Source organism: Mycteria americana (genome assembly GCF_035582795.1).
Source record: "Mycteria americana isolate JAX WOST 10 ecotype Jacksonville Zoo and Gardens chromosome Z unlocalized genomic scaffold, USCA_MyAme_1.0 Scaffold_30, whole genome shotgun sequence".
Taxonomy (NCBI): Eukaryota; Metazoa; Chordata; class Aves; order Ciconiiformes; family Ciconiidae; genus Mycteria; species Mycteria americana.
In genome coordinates this window covers 3,120,642-3,147,372 of record NW_027445437.1, presented here as the reverse complement: position 1 = coordinate 3,147,372, position 26,731 = coordinate 3,120,642, and the positions used below count along the sequence as shown (strand labels likewise).

The following is a 26,731-nucleotide window of genomic DNA, read 5'->3' as shown; positions in this document are numbered from 1 at the left end:
TAGAAAGGCAATGGAGAAGGCGACGGTGTGGAGGGCAGTGCTAGCAGAAGGGCAAAAAGCTTTGGGGAGCCAAACAGCCTGAAAGGGAGACAGAGGCAGGTGCAGGCAAGGAGGCAGGCAGAGGTCTGGAGAAGCACGGCAGAGAGAGGCCTGGACACACGCGAGGGATGCGCGACTCACCGCAGCTCCCGGCGTCGCCGGGAGACCTTCGGCGCCCCGAGGCTTCTCTCTCTCGGCCTCTGCCCCTTCCTCCTCCACAGTGCCGGCTGCCTCGCCCGCCCGGGTGCCTCGATGCTCCTCTCCCAAGAGGCTGCCCAGAGACACGGTGGCTCATGCGCACGGCCGATGGGGGCACCGAGCTCCCGGCACCACGTGCTGGTGGTGCACTCTGTCCGGGACGGATCCGTCCCGGCTGTGGGGACCGGCTGTTCCTTGCTGGAGGCAGCTGCCTGGGGAAGCCCCTTCATTTCACTCCTCAGCCAGCTCCCGCAGGCAGGCAGGCAGGCAGGCATGCCTAGGCAGCCCCCTTGGCACAGCAGGGCCAGCCCCATCCTCAGCCCTTTTTAAACCCTGGGCCCAGCCCCATCCTCACCTCATGGGTCCCACCTGTGCTGCCCCAGGCCACAGCTGGAGCCCACGCCATGGGGAACAGGGGGCCAATTACCCCAAGCCTCACAAGCCAGACACAACCAGCAACCTGGCACAGGCATGGGCACACACCACCACCAAGCTGGTGCTGCCGTGGGCAGATGCTGCTGCCAAGCTGGCACCGGCCTGGCAGACTTGAGTTTACAGCCCAAAGCCAAGGTTGGCCCCTAAACAAGAAAACACGTGAAACCATCCTTACAGGATGCCAGTCCGGTGGTGTCCATGATAGCTCTCATAGACAGCTAATAAACAGCTTCCCTGTCCGGGACCACGTTTTGCATGTCCCAGGCCCTCCCCGCACCCATGCTGAAAATCCAACAGAACAATTAAGGACTCTGCTTCATCACCTCAGCCTCCAAAAGAAGCTTCCTTCCTCTGCTGATGGTCGACACGGATATCCCCGTGCTGTTCCTTGGATGCGGGCTGGCCTTGGGTGCCTGTACTGCCAAAGGAAGAGAAAAAGATCATGCTCTTGTCACGTGCTCCATCATCCTCTTGTTCTTCAAGAAAACAGAAGAAAGCTACCATCCCCGTTGCTACATAACAGAAGTTTGTGCAGGAGACGGCTGAGCCCATCCCCAGAAATGGAAAACTCTGCTATGACCCTGCTTTGCCTTTTGGCGACAGCGCCTGCCATCGGTGTGCCCCAAACAGGCGAGGTCCCGTTCAGGCTGGCATCTGCCACAAACAGGCAAGGTGCCCTGCGGGCTGGCGTCCGCCACAAACAGGCGACGTCCCCTGCGGCCTGGCATCCAGCACAAACAGGAGAGGTCCCGTTCAGGCTGGCGTCCAGCACAAACAGGAGAGGTCCCGTTCAGGCTGGCGTCCAGCACAAACAGGAGAGGTCCCCTGCGGGCTGAACAGAGTCAACTGAACAGAGTCTTCAGAAGAACTTAGTTGTGCATTCAGTTTACAAGTAAATCCCACCCAAGCAATGGTAGGGGGCATTCTGGCATCTAAAGGAATTCAGGAGTTAATTTAGTGCTTCCAAAATGGAACATTCCATAGCTTGTAAAAACAGCCTTAAAGTCTTTTTCCCTCTTGCACCAACAACGCTTATTTTAGTTCACCTTAAGGGTCCCCTACAACTACTTACTACAGCATGCGTGGCTCCACTATCAATTAAAAAAATCTATTCTTTCATTCCCCAGCTTGACTGGAACCAGAGGATCATCTGGGGAAACTGTCATAGATTCCTCCGGCCCCCCTTCAGTCCAACCCAATCTCCGGCATGACTCCAAGGGCTTCTTCTGTCTCTCTTTCCCCATTACTCAGACGGCACGGACAATCTTTTTTCCAACGGCCCTCTTGCTTACAATGTGCACGCCGATTCATTCCCAGGGGAACGTCATAACCATTTCTACTATTATTTCTACGGCCCCTTCCTCGCCCACAAAATTCACCTCGTGTATTTTCTCTCCCTTTTTCTTGTGTTTCCGTCAAGGCAGCCAACAAAGAAGCTTGCGGCGTTACTCGTCCCCGCTTCTCCTTCTCTTCTGTTTCCTCCCGATTATTACAGACCTTAGATGCCATTGAGAAGAACTGTGAGATTGTCATGCCATCCTCGCCCTCTGCCTTTTGTCATCTCTTTCTTATATCTGCTGCTGCTTGACCAATAAACAGCATGTTAAATAACTGTAAATTGCTATCATCTTCCGGATCCCGATCTGTCCCTTTTCGAGCTACTTCACACAATCTCTCAGAGAAGGCTGATGGGGTTTCCTTATCCCCATGCCTTACTTCAGATAGTTGAGATAAATTCTTAGGCTTTTGCACTCCGTGTTGAATCCCATACAAAATTAACTTCCGATATTCCTTTACCCTCTCTAATCCCTCACACTTGTGTCTGGATCCCACTCCGGATCCTCTTTCGGGAGGTACATATTGGTATTCGGCACCCCCCTGCCTTGTTGGATCAGTCCCTCTCTGGCCTTCTCTAAAATTGTTCTTCTCTCCTCAGTGGTAAACAAATACCGCAGGAGAGGAGCTGAAGGAGTCCCCGATCGACGGGTCGGTGCGCGCTGGAGTCCGCTCAGGCCTCTTCTCCCTGTCGGATGCGGCAAGACGAGCCGGGCGAGGCTGTCAGCTCGGTCCCATCTGGGGTGCCAAAACTGTTATCCCACAAGTGTGAGGTCATTTACCCGTGTCTCGTCCCACTCGGTGGGTTGCGAGAGGGGTGAATCTTTTCGATTCCCCGACTGTTTGAGTACGGGTCCTCGGCAGAGCCGCGTGGTCGGCAGAGTCACGACAATGACCCAGAGGAACAGGCTGGCCAGCAACTTTATTTACTGGCGAATTCCACAAACGGACAAACTTAACGACCTATATGAGTTTAACGAACGAACAAAGGCGATTTGGCAATGGAGCTATTTTCCGGGCAACCCGATCCCAAACTTGCATATATATATTGGAAGAGCAGAGGAGAAAATAAGCAAGAAAAGGAAAGAAGAAGAGAGGAGGAAAGAGAAAGAAAAAGTATCACCACCCTCGGATCCCGCGATGACGATGACAGACGTGGCAATCCTCCAGTGGTGGGCGTGCGCGCGCTTCCCTGGGGGGGGGCAAGCCTTTTATTGGCTAATCCCCGCCTCCAGGTACACCCCTTCAGGACTGACATGGTTATTGTTCTAGAAAGTTCTCAATCTTCTGCGCAGGCGCTGGGGGAGGGGGGTGGTCATGAGGGGTCTCTGGGGCGGTTGCAAGCCCCTTCCTCAGATAAACTCTGTGTGACCGCTGGCCATACATGGTCAGGTTTGACAGAACCTGGAACCGCGCATCCTCTGACGCCCTCTCCACGTCCCGCTCTTGCTCTCCCCCACCCCGAGCTCCCCGACCTGCCCTCGCCATGCAAATAGTGCCTCAAATCGCCACAATGTTTGAGACATTAACTCTCTCAGTCTCTCACACCACCCCCTGGCTCAAACATTGTCTATACAATCTTCGTCCAGGGTGACGATTTTCACATAGAGAAGATCGAGAAGACACAGTTCACGAAATCTTCAACAAGAGTTGGCAGAGGGTCCTTGATTTTGTCTTCCAGGGTGGTGATATGAACATAGAGAACAGCAGGAGAAAAGACAATGAAAGCAGAAGCAAGCAGATAAACAATAGCTATGCCAGTTATAAGGAACAGAAATCAGGGTTATTCCAAATTGAATTAACCATTTCCCCCACCCCGTGAGTCCCCAGGATTGTAGGAGGGAAGCGAACGAAGATCTGGGGGCATGCCCATCGAAAGTCTTTCGGCGGGAGTGATCGAAATAATTCAGCAGCTTGGTCAGCAGTTTCTTTCATTTTGGTCCGTGCTGCCTCTCTAGTAGTACTGACGTTGTGAGTGTAGTAGTAGTAGAGTGCAGTAGCAGAGTGCAGTAGTACTGGAGTTGTGAGATGGACATAAGGATGACTAATCCACATTTCAGACCAGCATGATATTTCAATGCTAATCAGGAATAAAATTTCCAGTTAGAACATCCCCAAACTAGTCCCAAGGGGTATGGGGATATGCTAATTTTACAGGTATGTCAGGTTTAGCAGTGAGCGGCAGGCTCTGCAAAGGGTAGTGTGTACAGGGTATGCCACAATACTTGACTCTAACCCCAACAAATACACATGTCCCTTATCAGAACCCTTACTCTCCCAAAGAGCCAGGTTTGGTTTTTGGTTTGTTGGTTTTTTTTTTTTTTTTTTTTTGGGGGGGGGTGGGGGGGGGGTGGTGTCCCCCAGGACCAGTGTTATAGTTAAGAACTTTTCCAAGTTATACATAATATGGGGTAATGCAACAAAAAAACACCACCACCACCACCAAATCTCAATCCTTGTTCGGTTGACCGGGGAAGGGCAACACATATCCCTTGGTCGGTTCTATTCCAGATTCTAGTAAACACATGAATTGGTTCCCACACAAGCTTCTAAGGAATATGGTTTCCACTTCCCCCGTGTCCTCCTTTCCCGGAGGAGAGGAGGACCACCGTCCATGTGAGAAAGCGTAGTTCCCACACAAGGTTCGAAGGAGTATGGTTTCCACTTCCCCCGTGTCCTCCTTTCCCGGGGGAGAGGAGGACCACCGTCCACATGAAAAATCGTAAATACATATAAGGACTATTAATACAACATTGGCAGTATTCATCGAGGTCCGATGCTCCTCCGACAAGATCGCTATGTTTTAGCAGGCGACGGTCTGGTTCTCCCCCTGCAAAAGAAAAGGAAAACTCGGTCCCCTTTCGGACCGGTTTTAAAAGCAAGGGATTATCAGGAGGTCTTCCGACAGGTAGGCCTTTTAAAAGCTGATTGTCTAATCCCGTTCTCCTAACCGCAGCTTTACCCCTTTGTTCCCCTCCGGAGATTCCCACGTTGCGGCTATAACTGATCAGCTCCTGCGCAACCCCTCCCCAGGTGAGGGGGAATTCCGCCGGAGCGGACTGCCTTTGGCTTCTCCGGGGTGTTAGCATTTCTGTTAAACGCTCCTGAATTGGGAGCGCTGCCCTTAGGCGGTCCTGGATTTGTATGGCATGTAGCTTTAGGGGGTCAGGGAGGCCCTTTATCAGGGGTTTCATTCGACTGGGGTCGGCTTTTAGCAACATCGGGGAGGGCTGATGGGGTGTTAAGTGCCGGTCATGCAGGAGCTGGAGGCAGGCGGCTTTCTGCACGCTCTCGGTACTCTGATCCAGTCCCGGAGTGGGGATGGTCACCGGATCTCCCCGTTCCAAGGGGTCCAGCCCTCCAGCCCTTTGAGTGAGGGACCAGGGGGCTCGAGTGTCGGGGACGGTTAGAAACACGCCTGGACCCCAGTATCCCTGCGCCTCCTCCTCAGAAAGTTTAAATTCTGTCCTCCCCCGTGAGGGAGACCCTCCACACACATTCTGTCTCCGTTTCTCTAGGGAGCCTACTATATCGATCTTGTAATTTGGCCAATTCAGTTGCACTATAGGGTATTTCTTTTGTTATGATTTCCGGCGCGGTATCGGCACCCCCTTCATATTGAAATTCCGTTTTAATAAGTGGGCGAAGTTGGGGAGCAGTTCTCTCATCATGTTGGCACTTTGCCCGTTCCATTTCCTCCCAGGGGTAGCGGCCAGCTACTCCCCCGTCAGCCAGCTCGCGTTCCTTAGACAGACCGCAGTGCCCACACTCGCTCTCCAGATCCTCCCTCCGCGCCTCCGCTAGCGCCGACCACAACTCACGCTCCCTGACAAAAGCGTCGCGCAACTGATTCTGCAACCTAGTCGCTGCTATTTCCGATCGCACCCGTTTTTTCTGCTCAGCTTCCAGCTCCGCTTGCAAGCTTTTACCCAAATCTTGTGACAATTCGCTCGCCGCTCGCTCAGCCCATTTTACCGTGCACTTGTATTTCTGCGCTGCCGTCAGCGCAGCTACCAAAACACCCAAAACAACAGCTTTTAACAACTCTAACAACAAAGGGGAGCAGTCCAGATCAGGCTGAACCCAGGAAGCCATGATCATCATCTGCCGGAGGACTCGGACTCAGCCGATTCACGTCCTCCCTTCTCGACTCAATTGATATCCCCTCCCTCTTCCTCTCACTGATCAAGTCAGGGAATCCCACTTCTGACACCAAATTAATGTCTCGTCCCACTCGGTGGGTTGCGAGAGGGGTGAATCTTTTCGATTCCCCGACTGTTTGAGTACCGACAAAGGCCGATCTCTGCTCGGCAGAGCCGCGTGGTCGGCAGAGTCACGACAATGACCCAGAGGAACAGGCTGGCCAGCAACTTTATTTACTGGCGAATTCCACAAACGGACAAACTTAACAACCCGACGAGTCTAATGAACGAACAAAGGCAATTTGGCAATGGAGCTATTTTCCGGGCAACCCGATCCCAAACTTGCATATATATATTGGAAAAGCAGAGGAGAAGAGAAGCAAGAAAAGGAAAGGAGGAGAGAGGAGAAAAGAGAAAGAAAAAGTATCACCACCCTCGAATCCCGCAATGACGATGACAGACGTGGCAATCGTCCAGTGGTGGGCGTGCGCGCGCTTCCCTGGGGGGGGCAAGCCTTTTATTGGCTAATCCCCGCCTCCAGGTACGCCCCTTCAGGACTGACATGGTTATTGTTCTAGAAAGTTCTCAATCTTCTGCGCAGGCGCTGGGGGAGGGGGGTGGTCATGAGGGGTCTCTGGGGCGGTTGCAAGCCCCTTCCTCAGATAAACTCTGTGCGACCTCTGGCCATACATGGTCAGGTTTGGCAGAACCTGGAACGGCGCATCCTCCGACGCGCTCTCCACGTCCCGCTCTTGCTCTCCCCCACCCCGTGCTCCCCGACCTGCCCTCGCCATGCAAATAGCGCCTCAAATCGCCACAACGTTCGAGACGTTAACTCTTTCAGTCTCTCACAAACCCCAAATTCCATTTCAGCCCATGAAAAAAACAGCACAGCAGAAAGTACAGGCATTCAGTCAGAATAAGGGATAGGAGAGCAGCTGAGCTAAAGGAGGATTCTAGGGAAACAGCTCCGCTCGAGATACAGGGCATGCTTTAACAGCTACAGGGACTGCAACGCTTCAAATCACTATTAAGACCAAGGGATAGGATTTTCAACACCTTCTTCACCTAAAAGTGAACGCTCTTGCTGCTCTTGGAAAATGTCTCATCCCTTCCTTCCAGCACTGCTGCAGGCAGACAACCCCGTGAGGCTGCAGGACAAGGTCGGACCCTCATCAGAACCTACGCTTAGGGATCCACCACAACGGCTGCCGCCCTCGCGCTGCTGCTGCACGTCTCGCTTGCTCGGTCAAGAAAGCTGAAAGGGAAGTGTAAAACTTTAGAGAGTAACACGGAAAATAAAGGACAAATCTCAGTAATTCACTCTACACTAACAAGGTGGGCGTATGTTTACATACATCCAACAACAACACTTACACGATAAAAGCATTTGAGTTTCCTTTTGCATTCATTTAACTTGCACAGCTGGGATACCATTACATCATCTGTCTCCAAAATGCACGGTTATAATGGGACTGGGGGGTGGGTCGTGTGCTATGTAACTAGGAGGGACATCTGCCCAGCCGCGCTGCCCAAGAGAGACGCTACTGAAGCGCCGGGGAAACGCGCCATGGAACGAGAGGCAGAAATAAAGCACTCCGTCAAAATATTGGGGAAAAACCCGTAACATTCCATTGCCTCTCTCTTGAAACATGGAGAACAAATACCCAACTGCTGAAATACACCTCGTAAGTTGTATGCCACAGCTATTGGGCAGTCACAGTTTAAACAGTGCCATTCACTTTGTAAATGACACAATTTTAGCTTCTGTTTAAAGTTTCAGTTATGATAGAAAAGTCAGTGACATAAGAGATCCCACAGATGGTTTCACTGGGGGGGGGGGGGGCTGTTACATACCTCGGCTGTTACAACTGAGAACCAGAGACCAGCAATGCCATCAACTTTTGGAAGACGTGCTGGGCTTGGGCCCCTGGAAGGAAATTGACTTTTTTTTGTTTTTCAAGAGAGTGAAAAGTCTTGTTGCTGATGACTTCTGCTGGCACGTACAGCCGCTCCAATGGGAAGTTCATCAAATGCAACTTCTCTGAATGAGAAGGATTTCCAGTCGGGAAAATCTCTTTCCAACTGAAGCCAAAAATTACACACTGTAGCTTCCGGAAAAAGGACCTTATTGAAGCAGTAACTCACCAAAACCACATCAGGACTCACTGGCGGTACTTACAAGGCTGCTAATGCTTCTTGGGAAAGCCTGGAAAACATGCGGAAGCGACGCACATTTCTCCCATTTTGTCCACGTCTCTTCTTTGACCTTGACGGCTTTTAGTACGGACGCTAGGATCGCAGCAAGGTTTTTCAAGTACTGCTAGAAGATATTTCAAAAACTTACTGACTGAAAAAGCAGAAAGCTTTTACCATGAAAACAAAGGCTCTTCCTTCTGAACAGCTGAACTCTTCCCAACAGTTTCTTTCCTCTTGTAGTACAAAATTATTTTCACAGTATCATTTAATAGTAAGCGCACAGACAGAAGATTACGCTTTCAGGAAGGAAAAAGAAACCAAGGGAAGTCAGCTTTGCATAGGCATGCTCCAGAACACGCCTTATTCTACTTGTAGTATTTGTGTTGAAATACTTCATAGAAAAACTATAGAAGGAGAGCTGGCACATTCTTCGTGTTACCTTTAAAGTCCACGCTACGAGTACCTTAGGAAAAACGCAGGCACACATCGTAGGCGTACCGTGTACTTGCAGACCACTACGCAGCCTTTCCATCCGTCTCGTACTTTCCTGGCAGAAGAAAGGGCGACCACGGCGAAATGGTGGCAGCTGACGTTCTGCTGAGAGAGGAAAAAAAACCTTTAGTAGCATAATGCCGGGTAGGAATCTAAAGCTTCCTTTTTTTGTGAAGCTTGGTGAAGACTACAACTGAGTGGAGGAAAAAGGGTTTTGCTTCATCTTTGCTACAGTTGATGACACAGGCCGCTAGAGCTTTTGCAGTTTTTAGAGAACCGCGCCTTTTTTGGACTCACGGGCGCCTTTGGTTTCACTAGAACCCCTTTCATAGATACACGCAGGTGACGCACACACATACCTACGTACAGTTTCCGAAGCCTACGTACAGTCAAGACTTCCTCACCCCATACGTCCCAAGGTGAGCATTTCTGTTAAAGAGCACGGCAACCCATCCGTCCTTGTGAACTGCCTCCTTGCAAAACAGGAATGATTTTTTGCAGGCCGTTTCTCCAAACGGTCAAGTCCTTCTCACACTGCAGTTGTGCCACCAAACCTGCCTAGGGTCCCTCCCAGCTTTTGACTGTCCTGACATTTCACAGCCACGCGCTCTAGTCCGTCTTCCAACAGCAAAAAGACGGCACGCCCTCAGACCCAGAGCACAGCCCTCCGCATGGCCACACGCCCCTTGCTGTTTTGACGAGGGGCCACCGAGCATCCCCGCGAGCACAGCTGCACACGCAACATCAGTTCCACCTCCCCTGATTTCAGTGGATGTAGCTTCTGAAGCTTTACACTGAAAGCCTTATCTTGACACTTCCCCACAGCAGAAGGGATCCGTAACTAGAACCCCACAAAAACCTAGAAACACCACTTGCAATCCCACAGCAGCGACAGCTTCACAACTATTTAGACCAGGAACAAGGGAGAAAAATAAAACCGCTTCATCGCGCGCACGGGAAAGCGGCGGAGAAAAGGGTCAGCATTCATAGCCCTCACGGAAAACAGGCATTCCCCTTCCCTTCCTAAAGCCCTCTGTCGGGTCTAAACACCACAGCGCTACCGTGGCAGCATGGAGAGCAGAGAACAACAGCCCTGCCGCTGGACATTTACACAGCAGCATGCATAAACAGAGGGACACGTTTTGCCACGCACAACCCTGAACTTCCTGAAAATTCACGTTGACCAAAAATAGCCACTTGGAACATACTGCCCAACAACATTTGGCAATAAAACTTCAACGTCTTTCACCCACGCAAATTGTTTGGTAACTTGCTATTTGCTTCCCGTTGTTCTTCTTCCTTCGGAAATTCCACTTGCAGCCAAGTTATTCACTACTGCTTCAAGCACTTACCTTCCTGGGACTACCAGCACATCGACACAGGCAACTAACTTAACTGCTCCTCTACAATTGTCCAAATTACCATTACAGCCATGAAAGAGGAGTGAAAGAGAAGAAAAGGAGAGCTCCGGCAGCAAGAGAGCTCTGCGGGCTGCCACCACTCAGCATCGCACTCTTCTTTTTAAAACACACGCACGCGCCCCCCACAAAAAAAAACAGACCAAAAACCCCATGACCTTGTACCTTTTTTCTTTCAGAGCTCATCCCTGTCTCAGCACGCTGTCTCGTCAAAGCGCAAAGTGCAGACGATCTGTAGCCCAATGACATTTGCGTGGGATGAATACACGTTCAGAAGGACTCCAGGTCTGTAAGACAGGTGCCATTTTTGTGGTTTTAATAAACATCACTCAAGTTTAGTGACTGACACGTTTCGGAGGAAACTAATTGTTGTGGTTTAGCCCCGGTCGGCAATTAAGTACCACCCAGCAGCTCGCTCTCCCTCCCCCGCCCCCCAGTGGGATGGGGGAAAGAATCCAAGGAGCAAAAGTCAGAAAACTCGTGGCCTGAGACAAGAAGAGTTTAAGCATTGGAACAAAAGAAGAAGAATGAATTCTCATGAGAAGGAAAACAACAAGAGAGCAAGAGAGGAACAAAACCCAGGAAAAAACAAGCGATACAACCCCTCACCACCCGCCGACCCATGCCCAGCCACTCCCCCAGCAGCGATCCCTATCCCCCGGCCAACTCCCCCCAGTTTCTATGCTGAGCATGACGCCAGATGGGATGGAATAGCCCTTGGGCCAGTTTCCATCAACGCTTTTGGCTGTGTCCCCTCCCAGTTTCTCGTGCGCCCGGCAGAGCAGGGGAAGCTCAGAAGTCCTTGACCAGTGTAAGCATTTCTTAGCAACAACTAGAACATCAGCGTGTTATCAACATTATCCTCATCCTCAAATCCAAAACACAGCACTATACCAGCTACTAGGAAGAAAATTAACTCTATCCCAGACAAAACCAGGACACTCATTCACTTTTAAATGTAGCCTCTCCTTGGGGAAAAAAAATGTGTTAGAGACAGAAAAAAAAACAACGACTCAGGGCTCCCAACCACCACGGAGCAGTGGGGAAATTAACGCCAGTGAAGACAAAGAGCAGCAGCACTGTCATTCTGATCATGGGCTCCAGAGACTCTCCCAGTCTACACCTCAAGCCTAGGAATGACTAGTCCTTTTTTGGAAGGACAAACTTTTTTTTTGGTACATAAAACTCCTAGACCAAAGGCTCCACGGAACAGAATGTGGACTGACGCACAGCACAGCATGCCATCAACACTCGTATGAAAAAAAAACCTGAATACAAATCAAATTGAAATGTCAGTTTCCATCGCATTTCATTCATTATATTTCTACTGGCAGCTAGGTGCTCAAAAATTACTCAACTCTACTGACACCAGAGATGACTAAAAAGGTAGTTGTGCATATAAAAATAAAAGGCTCTTCCCAACTTGCCCATAAAAGTAGTCTGAACAAACAGAAGAAAACACTTGACCCTGAAGAAGGCAACAGGCAGCTCTTCATTTCTCCTAGATGAAAGTTCTTTCTTTTACCCAAAAGGAAAACATTCGTAACTGCCAAGGGACCAATTCAGGAACGAGGCACGCTCTGTTAACGGCAAGTTTTCATCAGCTTTTCGGCACTGGCAGCACGTTTGCCTTTTCTCTGGGTTTCATGTGGAGCATCTGTAGCCTCCCTGAACTCACAAAGGTTTCTCCCCGCTCCCCCGGCCCCATACGCGCCATTACCCGAGCAGCAAGCGGGATCCACCACGCAGGCTTTTCTTCACGTGACGCAGAAGGTGACACTGGGAAAAGAGGAGGCAAAAAATGATCCTGTTTGTCACACCCAGCCAACGGGGAAAGCACAGGGGAGGCTTCTGCCAGAGGGGCCCTGCGGGGCCAGGCCGTGCGCCCCGGGAGCTCCAGCCGACCAGCCCCTCTCCCCTTTGCCAGGCACCAGGGAGACACCGCCGCCTCGTGCGGACGCCTCGCCCGCGCCCCCTCGCAGCGGGGCTGCCCCAGGAGAGCCGGGCCACCCCCACCTCGCTTCCACCCCCAGGAAGGGGACCGGGAGACACCCTCCGTGCAGGGAGAGGCGCAGGGCGTGGATTTAATCCCCGAGGGAAGAGGCCAGGCTCCCCGCTGCCAGAAGGGCCGCTCGCCTCCCTGCTGCTCAGAGACGCTTGCTGGGGACAGCCCTGCCTGCGCCCGGCCGCTCTGCAGCCCTGCTGGCGGCGCAGCCCGGCCGACGGATGCTCCGGCGAACAGGCGCTCCAGCTCACGGCCGCTCCCGCTCATTACAGCCACAGGTAACCTCGCCCCTGGCTAACGCACGCTCCAGGCAGCGGACACCCCATCTCCTTCCAGCTCCTCCTTGCCACAGTTCTGGCTAGCTGAAGCTCCAGCTCTGCACCGAAGCTCCGCTTGATTTCGGCTCCTTCTCCTTACCAGCTCCAGCTATTTGCAACAGTCTGGGCTTTGGACAAGGTCGGAAAGCAGTCGCTGTCAGAACTTGAATATTACTATTAAACATCACCGCTGTACCCTGTGGAAATACCGATTAATTAGTTTGTATGATTAAGTACTTCAGAACTCTTCTCAGCAGCATACAAAGAAGAGCTGGGCTCCAAGAGGGCGTGCGGGGTCTGAAATGCACCCTTCCCCCCCAGAGACCACCTCAGACCTCGAGTCTGGCCCGGGGCACGCCGGCCTCCCGAACTTTGGGGTCCGACGCGACCAGACCCCCACCTCCAGGGAGGGTCCGTGCACCCTGCCCACCCTCCGCTTTCCCCCGCAGCCCCCAATGCCCTCCCACCCCCCTGCCCAAACAGCCAAACCGGCTTCTGCTTTGGGCCCCCAAACCAGCTCCCATTCCTGAGCCCACAAACCCACCTGCTCAGCCTGTTCTCGAGGCCCAAAAACGCAGCGCTTCACCTCTGCTCCTCAGCCCAAAAACACACCACTTGGTCCCCTCTGGCAGGTCCTGAAAACGCACGACTCCAGCTGTTTCCGAGCCCCAAAATCAGCCACGGGAGCCTCTTTTCAAGCCCCCGGAACACAAGACCGGCTCTCCGTTTTCAGGCCCCACACCAGCTCACCCTCTCTGCTTTCCGACCCCTTTGCGGTCCCCATGCGTGATGCTGCGGGGTGGGGGGAGCGCAGCCACCCCACAGCCCTGCACCCCCAGGGCCACACACGCAGTTTTGGGGAGCGCTTGGGCGCTGCGGAGGGCCCGGCCCCACACCTCTGCGGGGCCGCACCAGCACAGGCAGGGCATCGCTTTAGTGCGGCTGCTTCCGGCTTGCTTTCTCCAGCACCGGTTTGGGGTGCCGGGCCCGCACCCCAAACCCCCCCAGCCCCAAGCACCCCCGCGGGGAGCCGGGCCCAGCCGCCTCCAGGAACCCCCGCCGGCCGCAGCCGCGGCCCTTCCCCACCACTCCGGCCACCGGCACCCGCCCGGCGCCGCAGGAGCCCCCCGGGCCGCCGCTGCCCGACCTGCGCCGGGAGCGGCAGAGGCTGCCCAGCCCCAACAAGCAGCACCCGAGAGCCGCGTGGGGCTGCCCCTACTCCCCCCGCTCGCACACGGACTCGGCCCCAAAACCCCCCGACAAACCCCAGGACAGCGCTGGGCCCGGGGCTGCTTTTTCCCCCGCCAGTCCCAAGAGAACAGGGCCTGCACCCACCCCTATTTAATACCGGGATGGGGAGCAGGACAGAGGACTGGAAAGACAAAAGCAAGACAAGGGAGAAGACTGAGGTGCCGCCAGAGAATGAAAGGCCGAAAGAAAAGGTCAGAGAGGCAGAGAAATCAAAAACAAGAGGGACGAGGAGCCCTGCAGAGAGATGGAGCAAGAACATGCAGGGGCAGTGAGCAGGACAGAGGGATAGAGAGACGGGGGGGAAAGGAGAGGAAGAAGAACAGAGGGACACGACGGCGACAGGGCACAGGACATACAGACAGAGAGAGAAAAAGGACAGGGAACAGGACAAAGGGATTGGGAAATAAAGAAAGGGTGAGATTTGTACAAAGAGACCAAGAAGGAAAAATTAAAAAAACGGCCACGAGCTAGAGGACAGAGGCAGAGAAAGAGAAAAAAGGGCCAGGGAGCAGGACAGAGAAGGAGAGAAAGGAAAAAACGGAGAGCCAGCTGGACGGGGAGGTACAGCAAGAAACGAGCGGACAGGCAGCGGGACAGAGAAATAAAGACAGAAAAAACGGGGACAGGAAGCAGGACAGAGGGACAGCGAGAGGAAACAAGGGGCAGGGAGCAGGACAGAGGTGGAGAAAGAAGCGTTGGGGCAGAAGGACAGAAAGAGAAAAAAGACACACAGGAAGAAGGATGGGGGACGATAGAGAGAGGGGAAAAAGAAGGACAAGGAGCAGGACACAGATTGTCAGACAGGGACAGGGAGCAAGACCACGCTCCGGCTTACGCATACAGACCCTGCAGTGCACGCTGGCGGCCTGGCCTGCTGCGGACTACGAGGAGGGATCCTTCCTCGCCCGGAGAGGCGGGCTCTCTCTTGCCTGCAGCGGGAGGCAGCTGCCGGCCGGCCGGCCTTCGATTTCTTCTTCTCTGGCCTCTCCAGCTTCAGCCGCCGCAGCTCCTGTCCACAGCCACCAAGCGCTCCGCCTGTCCATGTTCGCCCCCACGCCGCCAGGAGAGCGAGGCCAGGCACAGACAACCCACGCAAGCCTGAGGCGGGTGCCGTCACCGGCAGCCCCAGGGGAGGAAGGGACAACCGCGGCCTCAGCGCAGCCTCTGGGAGAGGGAAAGAAGAAGCCGCCACCGTTATTACCGCAGATCGCCCCCGGCTGAAGCCTCCCCTTCCGCAGGGGCTCCTGGACACACGCGGAAGGCCAGCTTGCCACTGGCACGACAGGGCTTGGGGGCGACCGGGGGCTACGGGACAGGCTTCAGGGGAGGGGCTGGAGCTGGGGGCAGCTGCGCGGGGTGGGGGGGCAAGCGGGGCCGGGGGAGGCTCAGGGGGAGCTCTGGAAGCGGGGAGGCGCCCGGCGTCCTCGCCTGGGGGGTGTCCGCCTCCTTCCCCTCTTCCCTTCTCTCAGCTCTCGGGCAACTCCCTGGGGCTGCCCTGACCCAGCTCGCCTCCAGCACACCGGCAGCCTGCCGCAGCGGGCAGGGGGAGGCTTCCCGACCGCGGCCAGAACACACCCCCGCGCCCGCCAAAGGCGTTCGCTCGCCTCGCCGGTGCCCCGGGACACCCGCCGCCGCCGGGACCCGCGCCCAGCGCGCCGCCATGCCGCTCCCGGGCACCGCGCATGCGCCGGCCGCCGACGGCGCGCCGGAGGGGCCAGCGCCGGCGCCCGAACGCCGCGCGGCAGCACCGCGCTGCGGCCGTGCCGCGGCACCAGCAGCGGCGAGCACCCGGCGGGCGGCGCCGGCCCAGGGACGGCGCCGGCGCTGCAGACCGGCGCTGCAGTCCCGCGCCGAGCGCCCGCCGGCAGCGCGCACGTGGGGCGGCGGCAGCGGCGTTTCCTTACCGGGAGGCAGCATCGAGCGCGGCGGCGGCGCTTCGCAGGCACCGCAACAGCTCCTTGCCGTTACCGGCGGACGGCAGCGGCGGCGAGCACGGCGGCACCCCCCCCGCACATGCGCGGTGCCGGACCTGCAGTACCGCGCTTCCTCCGCCAGAGGGCGGCAGCGAGCGCGGGCGCGCGCCCCCCCCCCCCCCCCCCCTCCTCCCGCTCCCGCTCCCGCCCCCCCCCCCCCCCCCCGCGCCACGTGCCCGAGGCCGTTCCCCGCCGGCAGACGGCTGCCAGCCCCGGCAGGTACCCGGCGGCCGGCATGGGGCGAGTACGCACCCCGGCGTGCTGCACAGGGCAGGGGGCTGTCTGCAAGCGCCCTGCCGAAAGACTACATCTCCCGGCATGCCCTGCGACCAACGTGCCCCACCACACGCTGCTTACCCCAGGACTACAGCTCCCAGCATGCTGCGGGCTGCTGCCTTCCCTGGGCTTTAACCCTGTGGGGACACCGTCCCGTACGCCCTCCTCCCCTCACCAGCGCCCGCGGGACCCCGCCGTGCCACGATTCCCAGCACCACCACCGGCTCCGCTTCGGGTCCGATGCTTCCCCAGCTGCCCCGAACCCCTCCAGCGCTGCCCACACCTCCGCACGGCCTGGAAGCGCTCCACCCCCCACCCCACCCCACCCCCCCGCACCGGGGGGGGACACACACACACACACCTTTGTGCCGGGACTGCCCTTTCGCAGGACCCCAGCCCAGGTGCTTCCCCAGCACTACCCCTACCCCCCGGTGAGCCCCAGCACTCAGGCAGCCCCGCATGTCCATGTGCAGCCTCCCCGCTGCCCCGGTGCATCAGCTTTCCCTCATCCCCTCGGCTTCTGGGCCACCCACGACCCCGGCGCCGCACCCTCCGCTCCTTGGCCCTAGCGCGGGTCTTCCTGGACCCGATCGCTGTTGCCCCAGCCCCACCTCCCCCTTTGGGTCACCTTCCCTGGGATGTTCCCGGTCGCAGGGACCCCCTCACCCCCCCCCCCGCCCCGGCCCCATTCACCTGTTCTGTGCTTGCAGCCTCGCTCCTGGTCCCAGCCTGTATTGCTCAGCACTGGCTGTGTTGTCCTGGACCTACCCTCATGGGGTGACGTGAACACCGCACTCGTGGCAGTAGCCCAGCTCAGCAGCCCCCGGCCCCCAGCTGCAGCCCGGGGGACACAGGCACCATAGCCATCGGCCCTGCTGGCCACTCCAGAGGCTTGTCAGCCCCAGGCCCTGGGCCCAGAACTGCATCCCACAGAGAACACAGGCTATTGCCCTCGGCCCCACTGGGGACAGCTGTGGTGGCCGGGACAGCAGAGGGGTGCCCCAGCTCCTGAGGGCAGCTTGCCAAAAGCTCAAGGGAGAGTCCTGGGCTGCACGGGAAGAGAAAAGGGGATGAGAACAAAGGGAGAGCTCTGGAGTGCAACGGTGGGGTGGGAGGAAGCCATCAGCAGGTGACAAGGAAAACATAGGACTCTGGGGGCACAGACAGGTGAAGGGGGGGGGGGGCCTGGGCCTTACAGAGAGGGAAACAGTTGACCCGAGCGCACCAAAAAAGCACTGGCAAAACTCTGGGATGGGAGGAAAGCTAAAGAGGAAGCATGGTGGCATACTGTGTGACAAACACAGGGCCTTGGGACACACGGAAGGACTTGGGGGGGAACCCAAAATATGAATTCAGGAGTTCAGAGGGCTCCAGGGCACAGCCGAATACAAACTGGTGCACACCAAAAGGGCTGTGCGGCATGCCACGGGGCTCACTGTGGCTGATGGGAAGCAGCCTGCAGCCACCACCAGACCCTATGGAAACTCCCTCTCTCAGCACCGTTTGTGCTGGCCCCAGACCTTCCCCCGTATCTCGGGTACTGTAGGTGGTTGCCCCTCAGTGACCTGGTTGGGAATGAAGAGCTCACAACCCCTATTCCTTCAGGTCCTCCTCTCTGTCCCCTCTGTCCACGCTTGCCCCAGCCCAGCCCTTGCCATGCTCCGGCCTCACTCGCCCCTCACCTGCCCAACACACAGGGCTCTCCCCCCACTAACTGGCACCGCCTCAGCCGAGGGACCCCGCGCCCAAAGCCTGCTTCCAGGCAGGCTGGCGTGCCTGCCCCCCCGCAGCTCCAGCGTGTCTGCAGCTGCAAGAGCAAGGGCGCGTGCGCAGGCCCAGAATGAGGAGCAATCTTGGGTTCCCCAACTGTATTTTACTACTCTTTGTGCGCTGTTCCCGCCCAGACCTTCACATGTGCACACCTACCCCCAAAATCTCGTAGCCCTTAGCACCTTCAGTCACTCGCAGCACTGAGGTTCTTCCCCTCTCTCAAGACTTACTTGCTCTTTCCTTTCTTCTTGTCACACCTCCTCGGCCCTTTCTGTACATTCTTCCTTCAAACAACGTGACTGAAATCAACAAAACGGGTCAAGCAGCTGTCTTCAAGTTGATGCCTCCGATAGGCTTATCCCACAAACCAATCCAACTACTAAGGTCATTGGACAGTTCTAGTTTTAGAGCATCTTTCCAAAGCTTTAAGTGTGGTTCCCTGCTAGGTTACGCGATAAAAAGCTTGTCCCCGTAAACTCCAGGTCACGCAGAGGCACCGTGCCAGGTAAGGCACCCCAGTGACCCAGCCAGAGAAACAGATTCCCTGCCCTGGCTCCTGCCAGAGCTGTCCCGGCAGAGCCATCAGCCCCATGCTACGGGGCGACGCTCGTCACAACCAGTAGACGGGAGCGGCTTTCCGGATCACCACACAGCCTGAGAAAGGTTGCTGGCTAAGGATATGGGACGCACGCGGGGACCGCACAGGATGTACTACGGTACCTTTACTGGAGGAACCAGAGGTGGGGAAGGGGAGGTATCGGAGGAGTTTGGGGAGGAACAAGCATCGGAAAAGAGAGGGACGAGGGGATAAAAAGGGCTGGTGGCATGCAAATCGGTTGCTGGTCAGTAGGACTGTCTGGCCATGCCCTGTGCCTGATCAGCAGAGTCTCCTGTCTTCTCATTAACTCCATCTCTAGGTATTTTTGTGAGTGAAAGGTTCTCTGGCTGTGTGTGTGCGTGTGCGTGCGAGGGCTGAGGCCGAGCAGCCGAGCTGCAGGGCTGAGGTGCAGGGCCCAGGCTGAGTTGTGGGACCTAGGCCGAGCGGCCGAGCTGTGGCCTCGTCCCTGGTGCTGGGCCTCGTCCCTGGAGCTGGGCAGGCATCCTAGATGGCACAGAAAAGAACAAGAGCACTCTTTTTTGGGAACAGAGATCTTAGGAGGGGTGCGAATGCAACAAAGCGAGTCCAAAGGGGGCTCACGGAGCTAAAAGCGTGCTGCTCGGAAGGCATCGTGACAGTAGCAGAAGGGTTCTGAGAGGGACAGGCACAAGAAGGCTCGAGGACACAATGAAGAAGTCCAGAGGGGATCTGAACAGACCACAGATGTCCTCAGGGGACCAGGGACTGAACAGAGGTGTCCTAGCTAGCACAGAGGACAACACGAGTGTCCTGGAGATGAAAGATGTCATCGGGAATGGTTCTCGGGAGCAAGAAGGGTGCAAATTGCGCTACAGAGCCACAGAGGGCCGTGGGGCACGAGCACGGCCTCAGGAGGCACGGTGACGGCAGAGGAAGGGTGCCGAGAGCGAGAGAGAGAGAGAGAGAGAGAGAGACAGAAGGCGGCTCTGGCACGCAGTGCAAAACTCAAGAGGGTGTCCCAGCGATGTCCTCCGGGGACGAGCGACCGAATGGAGACATCCCAGGCGGCAGTGAATAAGGTCAGGGAGCTGTGGGGCACAACGAAAGCCTGAGGAGGGGTTCTGTCCAAATAAGAGAGAGACACAAAGAGGGCTGCAGAGCTCGAAGGGTGGCGTGGGGCACGAGGACAGTCTCGGGAGGCATCGTGACAGGAACGAGGGGGCTCCGGGGGGCGGGGGAAACGTGGACAACGAGACAAACAAAGGATTGCTGACACAATCTTTTGTGGGATTGCGTCAATCCCACAAAACCCCTCCCCACGGAAGGGGATCTGAACAGAGTAGAGGTGTCCTCAGGGGACCGGGGACCGAACAGAGGCATCCGACATGGCGGAGGGAAGGCAAGAGTGCTCTGAGGGAAAATGAAAGCCTGAGGAAGAGTTGTCTCTGAATAAGAAAGATACAAAGCCTGCTGCAGAACTAAAGGATGGCCACGCAACACAAGGGCGCTCGCAGGAAGCGTCGCGACAGAAACAGAGGGGTGCCGAGATGGCCAGAGAGACAGAAGGCGGCTTGAGGGCACCAAGGTACTGGGGAGGGGATCTGACCAGACTACGGAGGTCAGGAGGGAGACACTGACCCACTGGAGGCGAGCGAGATGGAGGAGAGGACAACAAGACTGCTCTGAGGAAGAGGGAGGAGACGTTCTTACAAAGCGAGAGGGGTACAAATAGCGCTTCAGAAATAACAGCGTGCCGAGGAGACCCTCTTCAGCCTCCGGATGAATGGAGAGAAGAGACAAAAATAAAAGACAGAAAATTTAAGCAGCAACAGGGTATGTGACAAGACAGACAGAATTAAAAAACCAGGGACAGACAGCTTGATAAAAGTCGACGTAGCAAGAAAATTGAAAAAGCAAAAGGGTCCGAGGCAGAGGAGAAAACATTTCAAAATAGGGATAGCAAACTAGATAAAAGTAGGCATAGAAAAAATTTGAAAGTCAAAGGCCTTAAAGGAAGAAAACAATAAAATATAGGGACAGCAAACTAAATAACCAAAGACACAGAAACAAAATTTAAAAAGTGACAGGGCGTCACGGTTTAGCCCCAGCCGGCAGCTAAGCACCACGCAGCCGCTCGCTCACTCACCCCCGGTGGGATGGGGGAGAGAATCGGAAGAGCACAAGAAAACTTGTGGGTTGAGATAAGAACAGTTTAATAATTGGAACTAAATAATAGTAATAGTAATAATGAATTGTAATGAGGAGGAAAACAACGAGGGGGGGCGGGGGACGACGATGACGACAAAACCCAAGGGAGGGAAAATAAAAAAAAGATACAACCGCTCACCACCCGCCAACCGATGCCCAGCCAGTCCCCCAGCAGCGACCCTTACCCCCCCGCCAACTCCCCCCAGTTTATATACGGGGCATGACATCGTATGGTATGGAACAGCCCTTTGGTCAGTTTGGATCAACTATCCTGGCTGTGCCCCCTCCCATTTCTTGTGCACCTGCCAGAGCATGGGAAGCTGAAAAAGTCCTTGAGCAGTGTAAACACCGCTTAGCAACAGCCCAAACATCAGCGTGTTATCAACATTATTCTCATCCTAAAATCCAAAACACAGCACTCTACCAGCTGCTAGGAAGAAAATTAACTCTGTCCCAGAGGAAACCAGGACACAGGCTATGGCACAGACGAGCATGAAACAGAAAATACAGACAGCGAACTGGATACAAGCACATATAGAAAAAACGTCAAAAGCAACGTGACACAGGAAAGTCTGGAAATAATAAAGAAATAGGGTTAGACGTCTGGGTAAAAGTAGACAGAAAAAACATTTTAAAAGTCACAATATACAGCGCAGATAGGAAAAAACAAACAAGAGAGACAGAAAAAAATACATAGAAGTGAACACAGAAACAAAAATTCAAAAGTTTTTTCAATTCCAAAGATATTAAGAGAGAAAAAATTAAAAAATAGCAAAAAACCTAAGTAGACGGAGACATAGAAAGAAAATCTTAAAGGCAACTGGGTACAGGACAGACTAGAACGAATTAAAAAAGGAGGACAGCAAACTGGATAAAGATAGACGAGGAAAGACAAGTTAAAAGCAACGGGCTACAGGACAGACAGGAAACAATTAAACAGGGAGAGACATCTTGACAAAAGTAGACACAGAATGAAAATTTGGAAAGCACCAGGATACAGGAAACAGGAAAAAATAAAAAAAAGAGAGACAGAAAACAAAGTAAGAGTACACCTAGAAACAAAATTTCAAAAAGAAAAGAATTATGAGAGTAAAAAATTGAAAAATAGGGACAGCTTACTAGAAAAAAAGAAGACAGGGTGCAGAGCAGAGGGAGTCACTGAAAAGCGAGACAGGTCACTGCGTAGAGGGAGACCTAGAAATGCCATTTTCCCCAGCAATATGGAAGAAGGCAGTGTGGGAAGGGTGAAATAATAGCAGGTGGGGAGCTGGAAAGGGAGAGGCATAGAAAGGCAATGGAGAAGGCGACGGTGTGGAGGGCAGTGCTAGCAGACGGGCAAAAAGCTTTGGGGAGCCAAACAGCCTGAAAGGGAGACAGAGGCAGGTGCAGGCAAGGAGGCAGGCAGAGGTCTGGAGAAGCACGGCAGAGAGAGGCCTGGACACACGCGAGGGATGCGCGACTCACCGCAGCTCCCGGCATCGCCGGGAGACCTTCGGCGCCCCGAGGCTTCTCTCTCTCGGCCTCTGCCCCTTCCTCCTCCACAGTGCCGGCTGCCTCGCCCGCCCGGGTGCCTCGATGCTCCTCTCCCAAGAGGCTGCCCAGAGACACGGTGGCTCATGCGCACGGCCGATGGGGGCACCGAGCTCCCGGCACCACGTGCTGGTGGTGCACTCTGTCCGGGACGGATCCGTCCCGGCTGTGGGGACCGGCTGTTCCTTGCTGGAGGCAGCTGCCTGGGGAAGCCCCTTCATTTCACTCCTCAGCCAGCTCCCGCAGGCAGGCAGGCAGGCAGGCATGCCTAGGCAGCCCCCTTGGCACAGCAGGGCCAGCCCCATCCTCAGCCCTTTTTAAACCCTGGGCCCAGCCCCATCCTCACCTCATGGGTCCCACCTGTGCTGCCCCAGGCCACAGCTGGAGCCCACGCCATGGGGAACAGGGGGCCAATTACCCCAAGCCTCACAAGCCAGACACAACCAGCAACCTGGCACAGGCATGGGCACACACCACCACCAAGCTGGTGCTGCCGTGGGCAGATGCTGCTGCCAAGCTGGCACCGGCCTGGCAGACTTGAGTTTACAGCCCAAAGCCAAGGTTGGCCCCTAAACAAGAAAACACGTGAAACCATCCTTACAGGATGCCAGTCCGGTGGTGTCCATGATAGCTCTCATAGACAGCTAATAAACAGCTTCCCTGTCCGGGACCACGTTTTGCATGTCCCAGGCCCTCCCCGCACCCATGCTGAAAATCCAACAGAACAATTAAGGACTCTGCTTCATCACCTCAGCCTCCAAAAGAAGCTTCCTTCCTCTGCTGATGGTCGACACGGATATCCCCGTGCTGTTCCTTGGATGCGGGCTGGCCTTGGGTGCCTGTACTGCCAAAGGAAGAGAAAAAAGATCATGCTCTTGTCACGTGCTCCATCATCCTCTTGTTCTTCAAGAAAACAGAAGAAAGCTACCATCCCCGTTGCTACATAACAGAAGTTTGTGCAGGAGACGGCTGAGCCCATCCCCAGAAATGGAAAACTCTGCTATGACCCTGCTTTGCCTTTTGGCGACAGCGCCTGCCATCGGTGTGCCCCAAACAGGCGAGGTCCCGTTCAGGCTGGCATCTGCCACAAACAGGCAAGGTGCCCTGCGGGCTGGCGTCCGCCACAAACAGGCGACGTCCCCTGCGGCCTGGCATCCAGCACAAACAGGAGAGGTCCCGTTCAGGCTGGCGTCCAGCACAAACAGGAGAGGTCCCGTTCAGGCTGGCGTCCAGCACAAACAGGAGAGGTCCCCTGCGGGCTGAACAGAGTCAACTGAACAGAGTCTTCAGAAGAACTTAGTTGTGCATTCAGTTTACAAGTAAATCCCACCCAAGCAATGGTAGGGGGCATTCTGGCATCTAAAGGAATTCAGGAGTTAATTTAGTGCTTCCAAAATGGAACATTCCATAGCTTGTAAAAACAGCCTTAAAGTCTTTTTCCCTCTTGCACCAACAACGCTTATTTTAGTTCACCTTAAGGGTCCCCTACAACTACTTACTACAGCATGCGTGGCTCCACTATCAATTAAAAAAATCTATTCTTTCATTCCCCAGCTTGACTGGAACCAGAGGATCATCTGGGGAAACTGTCATAGATTCCTCCGGCCCCCCTTCAGTCCAACCCAATCTCCGGCATGACTCCAAGGGCTTCTTCTGTCTCTCTTTCCCCATTACTCAGACGGCACGGACAATCTTTTTTCCAACGGCCCTCTTGCTTACAATGTGCACGCCGATTCATTCCCAGGGGAACGTCATAACCATTTCTACTATTATTTCTACGGCCCCTTCCTCGCCCACAAAATGCACCTCGTGTATTTTCTCTCCCTTTTTCTTGTGTTTCCGTCAAGGCAGCCAACAAAGAAGCTTGCGGCGTTACTCGTCCCCGCTTCTCCTTCTCTTCTGTTTCCTCCCGATTATTACAGACCTTAGATGCCATTGAGAAGAACTGTGAGATTGTCATGCCATCCTCGCCCTCTGCCTTTTGTCATCTCTTTCTTATATCTGCTGCTGCTTGACCAATAAACAGCGTGTTAAATAACTTTGAATTGCTATCATCTTCCGGATCCAGATCTGTCCGTTTTCGAGCTACTTCACACAATCTCTCAGAGAAGGCTGATGGGGTTTCCTTATCCCCCTGCCTTACTTCAGATAGTTTAGATAAATTGTTGGGCTTTTGCACTCCGTGTTGAATCCCATACAAAATTAACTTCTGATATTCCTTTACCCTCTGTAATGCCACACACTTGTGTTTGGATCCCACTCCGGATCCTCTTTCGGGAGGTACATATCGGTATTAGGCACCCACCCCCACACACACATTGTTGGATCAGTCCCTCTCTGGCCTTCTCTAAAATTCTTCTCCTCTCCTCGGTGGTAAACAAATATTCTAGGAGAGCCTGTACATCTCCCCAGTTAGGACTAGGAGTTGTGACTAACAGTACTATACATTCCTTCTGGATTGTTTCGATAGGATCCGACTACCTGTTTGCAGTTTAATAAATCAGAAGCAGTAAAAGGTACGTGTACGGATACCGGTGTTCCTTCAGGCCCTACAGCCTGTCTGAGGGGAGCTCGAACTATCGCTTTCTGATAGCTGATTTTTAGTCATGGCATCTCCCCCAAATTTATTGCAATGCTTCAGGATGCATCCTAGAGGAGAGCAAAGGGGTGCCTCCTGGGAAGCAGCAGAGCCCATATCGGTACCGAAAAACCCAGCATTTCTACACTAACCAGAACGAGGGACGTCTCCCTTCGTTACTCAGAACAGGACAGCGTGGAGAAACAAACAGAACTACGCTACTGCCACCTGTCTTTCCCGGTGCGTCTTATGCAGAGCCCAGAACAGAACAGAGGCCGCCTGCTTCCCGAGACATCTTGCCCCTACCCCCTTTTCTCCTATCCCCAAAAAATACCTCTTTTCAGGAACATTGCACCGTTGTGTCGCTTACCGCCCGACCGCAGGAGAGGAGCTGAAGGAGTCCCCGATCGACGGGTCGGTGCGCGCTGGAGTCCGCTCAGGCCTCTTCTCCCTGTCGGATGCGGCAAGACGAACCGGGCGAGGCTGTCAGCTCGGTCCCACCTGGAGTGTCAAAACTGTTAGCCCACAAGCGTGAGGTCGTCTACCCGGTGTGCGGGACGCCCATATACACACAGGGCAGAGGTATTTTTCTGTCACGTCTGCGCAGAGATGGGCGCTAGGCGGTAGCTCCACAAAGCTAGCACAAAGTTCGCTCATACAAGTACAGTATTTATACAGTCTAGCTACGCATATGCATAAGCATAAGTAATTACACAAAGCAGTTTTCTATTGGTCTACATTTCTCTTATTTCAACTTAAAGCTACAGCACTACTTTAATATGCTGCGCACGCTCAGAGGTGAGGGCTCTCTGCTCGGGCCGGGGTCTCTAGCTCGAGGGGTGTGACTTTTAGGATTATAATGAGGACAGTTTGCGGGAGGGTCCTTCTTATCACGCTCCTACTAGTTGTTTCGGATGGTTCCCAAAACATTTTAATTAGCTTACCTATTTCTTCAGGACGTGCTTCTCTCCCAAGGACCGTAATTCTCGTTTAGACGTTCCGCTTTCCAGCCCGCATCCTCCTTATCAGCTTTACGTAAGCCCTGGCCTTCCACCAGCTCCTGGGAGACGACACCGTCAGACTACAACACGACCGTTCTTTTATGCCAGTCAGTGGGTTCAGAATTAGGAACAGAAAGAACAGGGCAAGCTAAACACCCACACAAGCCTCATATCCCTAAGAAACGATTAAAAAAACTAAAACGACCCCCATTTTAGATTGCATTGGCCTAGGGACTGCCTCCTTCAGGTTCCCCGGGCGGAGCGGTGGAATCAGTCACAGAATTCAGTTGCCTACCAGGAGACAGCCCTTGTCCTCGCAAGGCAAATGTTTCAAATGTTTCAAAATGTTTCATGACTGAACAAGTATGTCGGAGGCCCTACGGCAAACCGTGCTGACGTTTCGTGAAGCTCTCTTCCTGTCAAGAAAAGGACCTTTCATACAGTATCTCTACTGGAATTGAGGCTGCTTCCTACTCATTCTGGCAAGTTAGCTTTCACAGAAACCCCGAGAACTTCAACCACCAAGCTACATTTGTAATTCTTGCTCTCTACCTACGGGGAATTTCAGTGAATCAGAACACTGCTTAAAGCAAAATTCTGGGTCTGTTTCACGCCAATCAAATAGCTAAGCCATGGACAGGGGTCTGTAGAAAGACTGCTTTAAAAGATAAAGATAAGGAGAGTACTCACTCACTTTTCTGAAGTTTCTTCCAGTCGTTCCATCGATTTAGCAGCCCAACCCAGCCGTCGAAATTCTGGTGCAACAGAGAGAGCAGTCGCACGTCCACGCCACTCTCCCCTAGCCACAGAGCCTTCCGCTTTGCCCATTCCTGCCGACAGCCAGAGCATCGGCGCCGTAGCACCTTGGGAATAACGCACCTCCCACAGCTTCGCACCTTTACAAAAGAACCGAGCAGGGTGTAAACAAACATTGCAGTGGTTGCGGTAAGGGCTCCAACAGGGATGCCTATGTTATCACTCTGAGAT

General features: G+C 54.4%; 1 long non-coding RNA gene across 2 annotated transcripts; it reads right to left on the bottom strand.

Annotated features, from left to right (window-relative positions):
• Positions 1 to 996: 996 nt before the first annotated feature.
• Positions 997 to 25,905, bottom strand: LOC142403009 (uncharacterized). 2 transcript variants are annotated; one of them, XR_012773563.1, is made up of 4 exons: positions 25,688 to 25,905; positions 25,114 to 25,244; positions 22,915 to 23,009; positions 997 to 1,085 (listed from the first exon to the last, which is right to left on the bottom strand). It is a non-coding gene; the product is annotated as an uncharacterized LOC142403009 (long non-coding RNA). The 2 variants fall into 2 exon arrangements; XR_012773564.1 differs by having other exon boundaries at positions 22,915 to 23,004.
• Between the last annotated feature and the right edge of the window lie 826 nt (positions 25,906 to 26,731).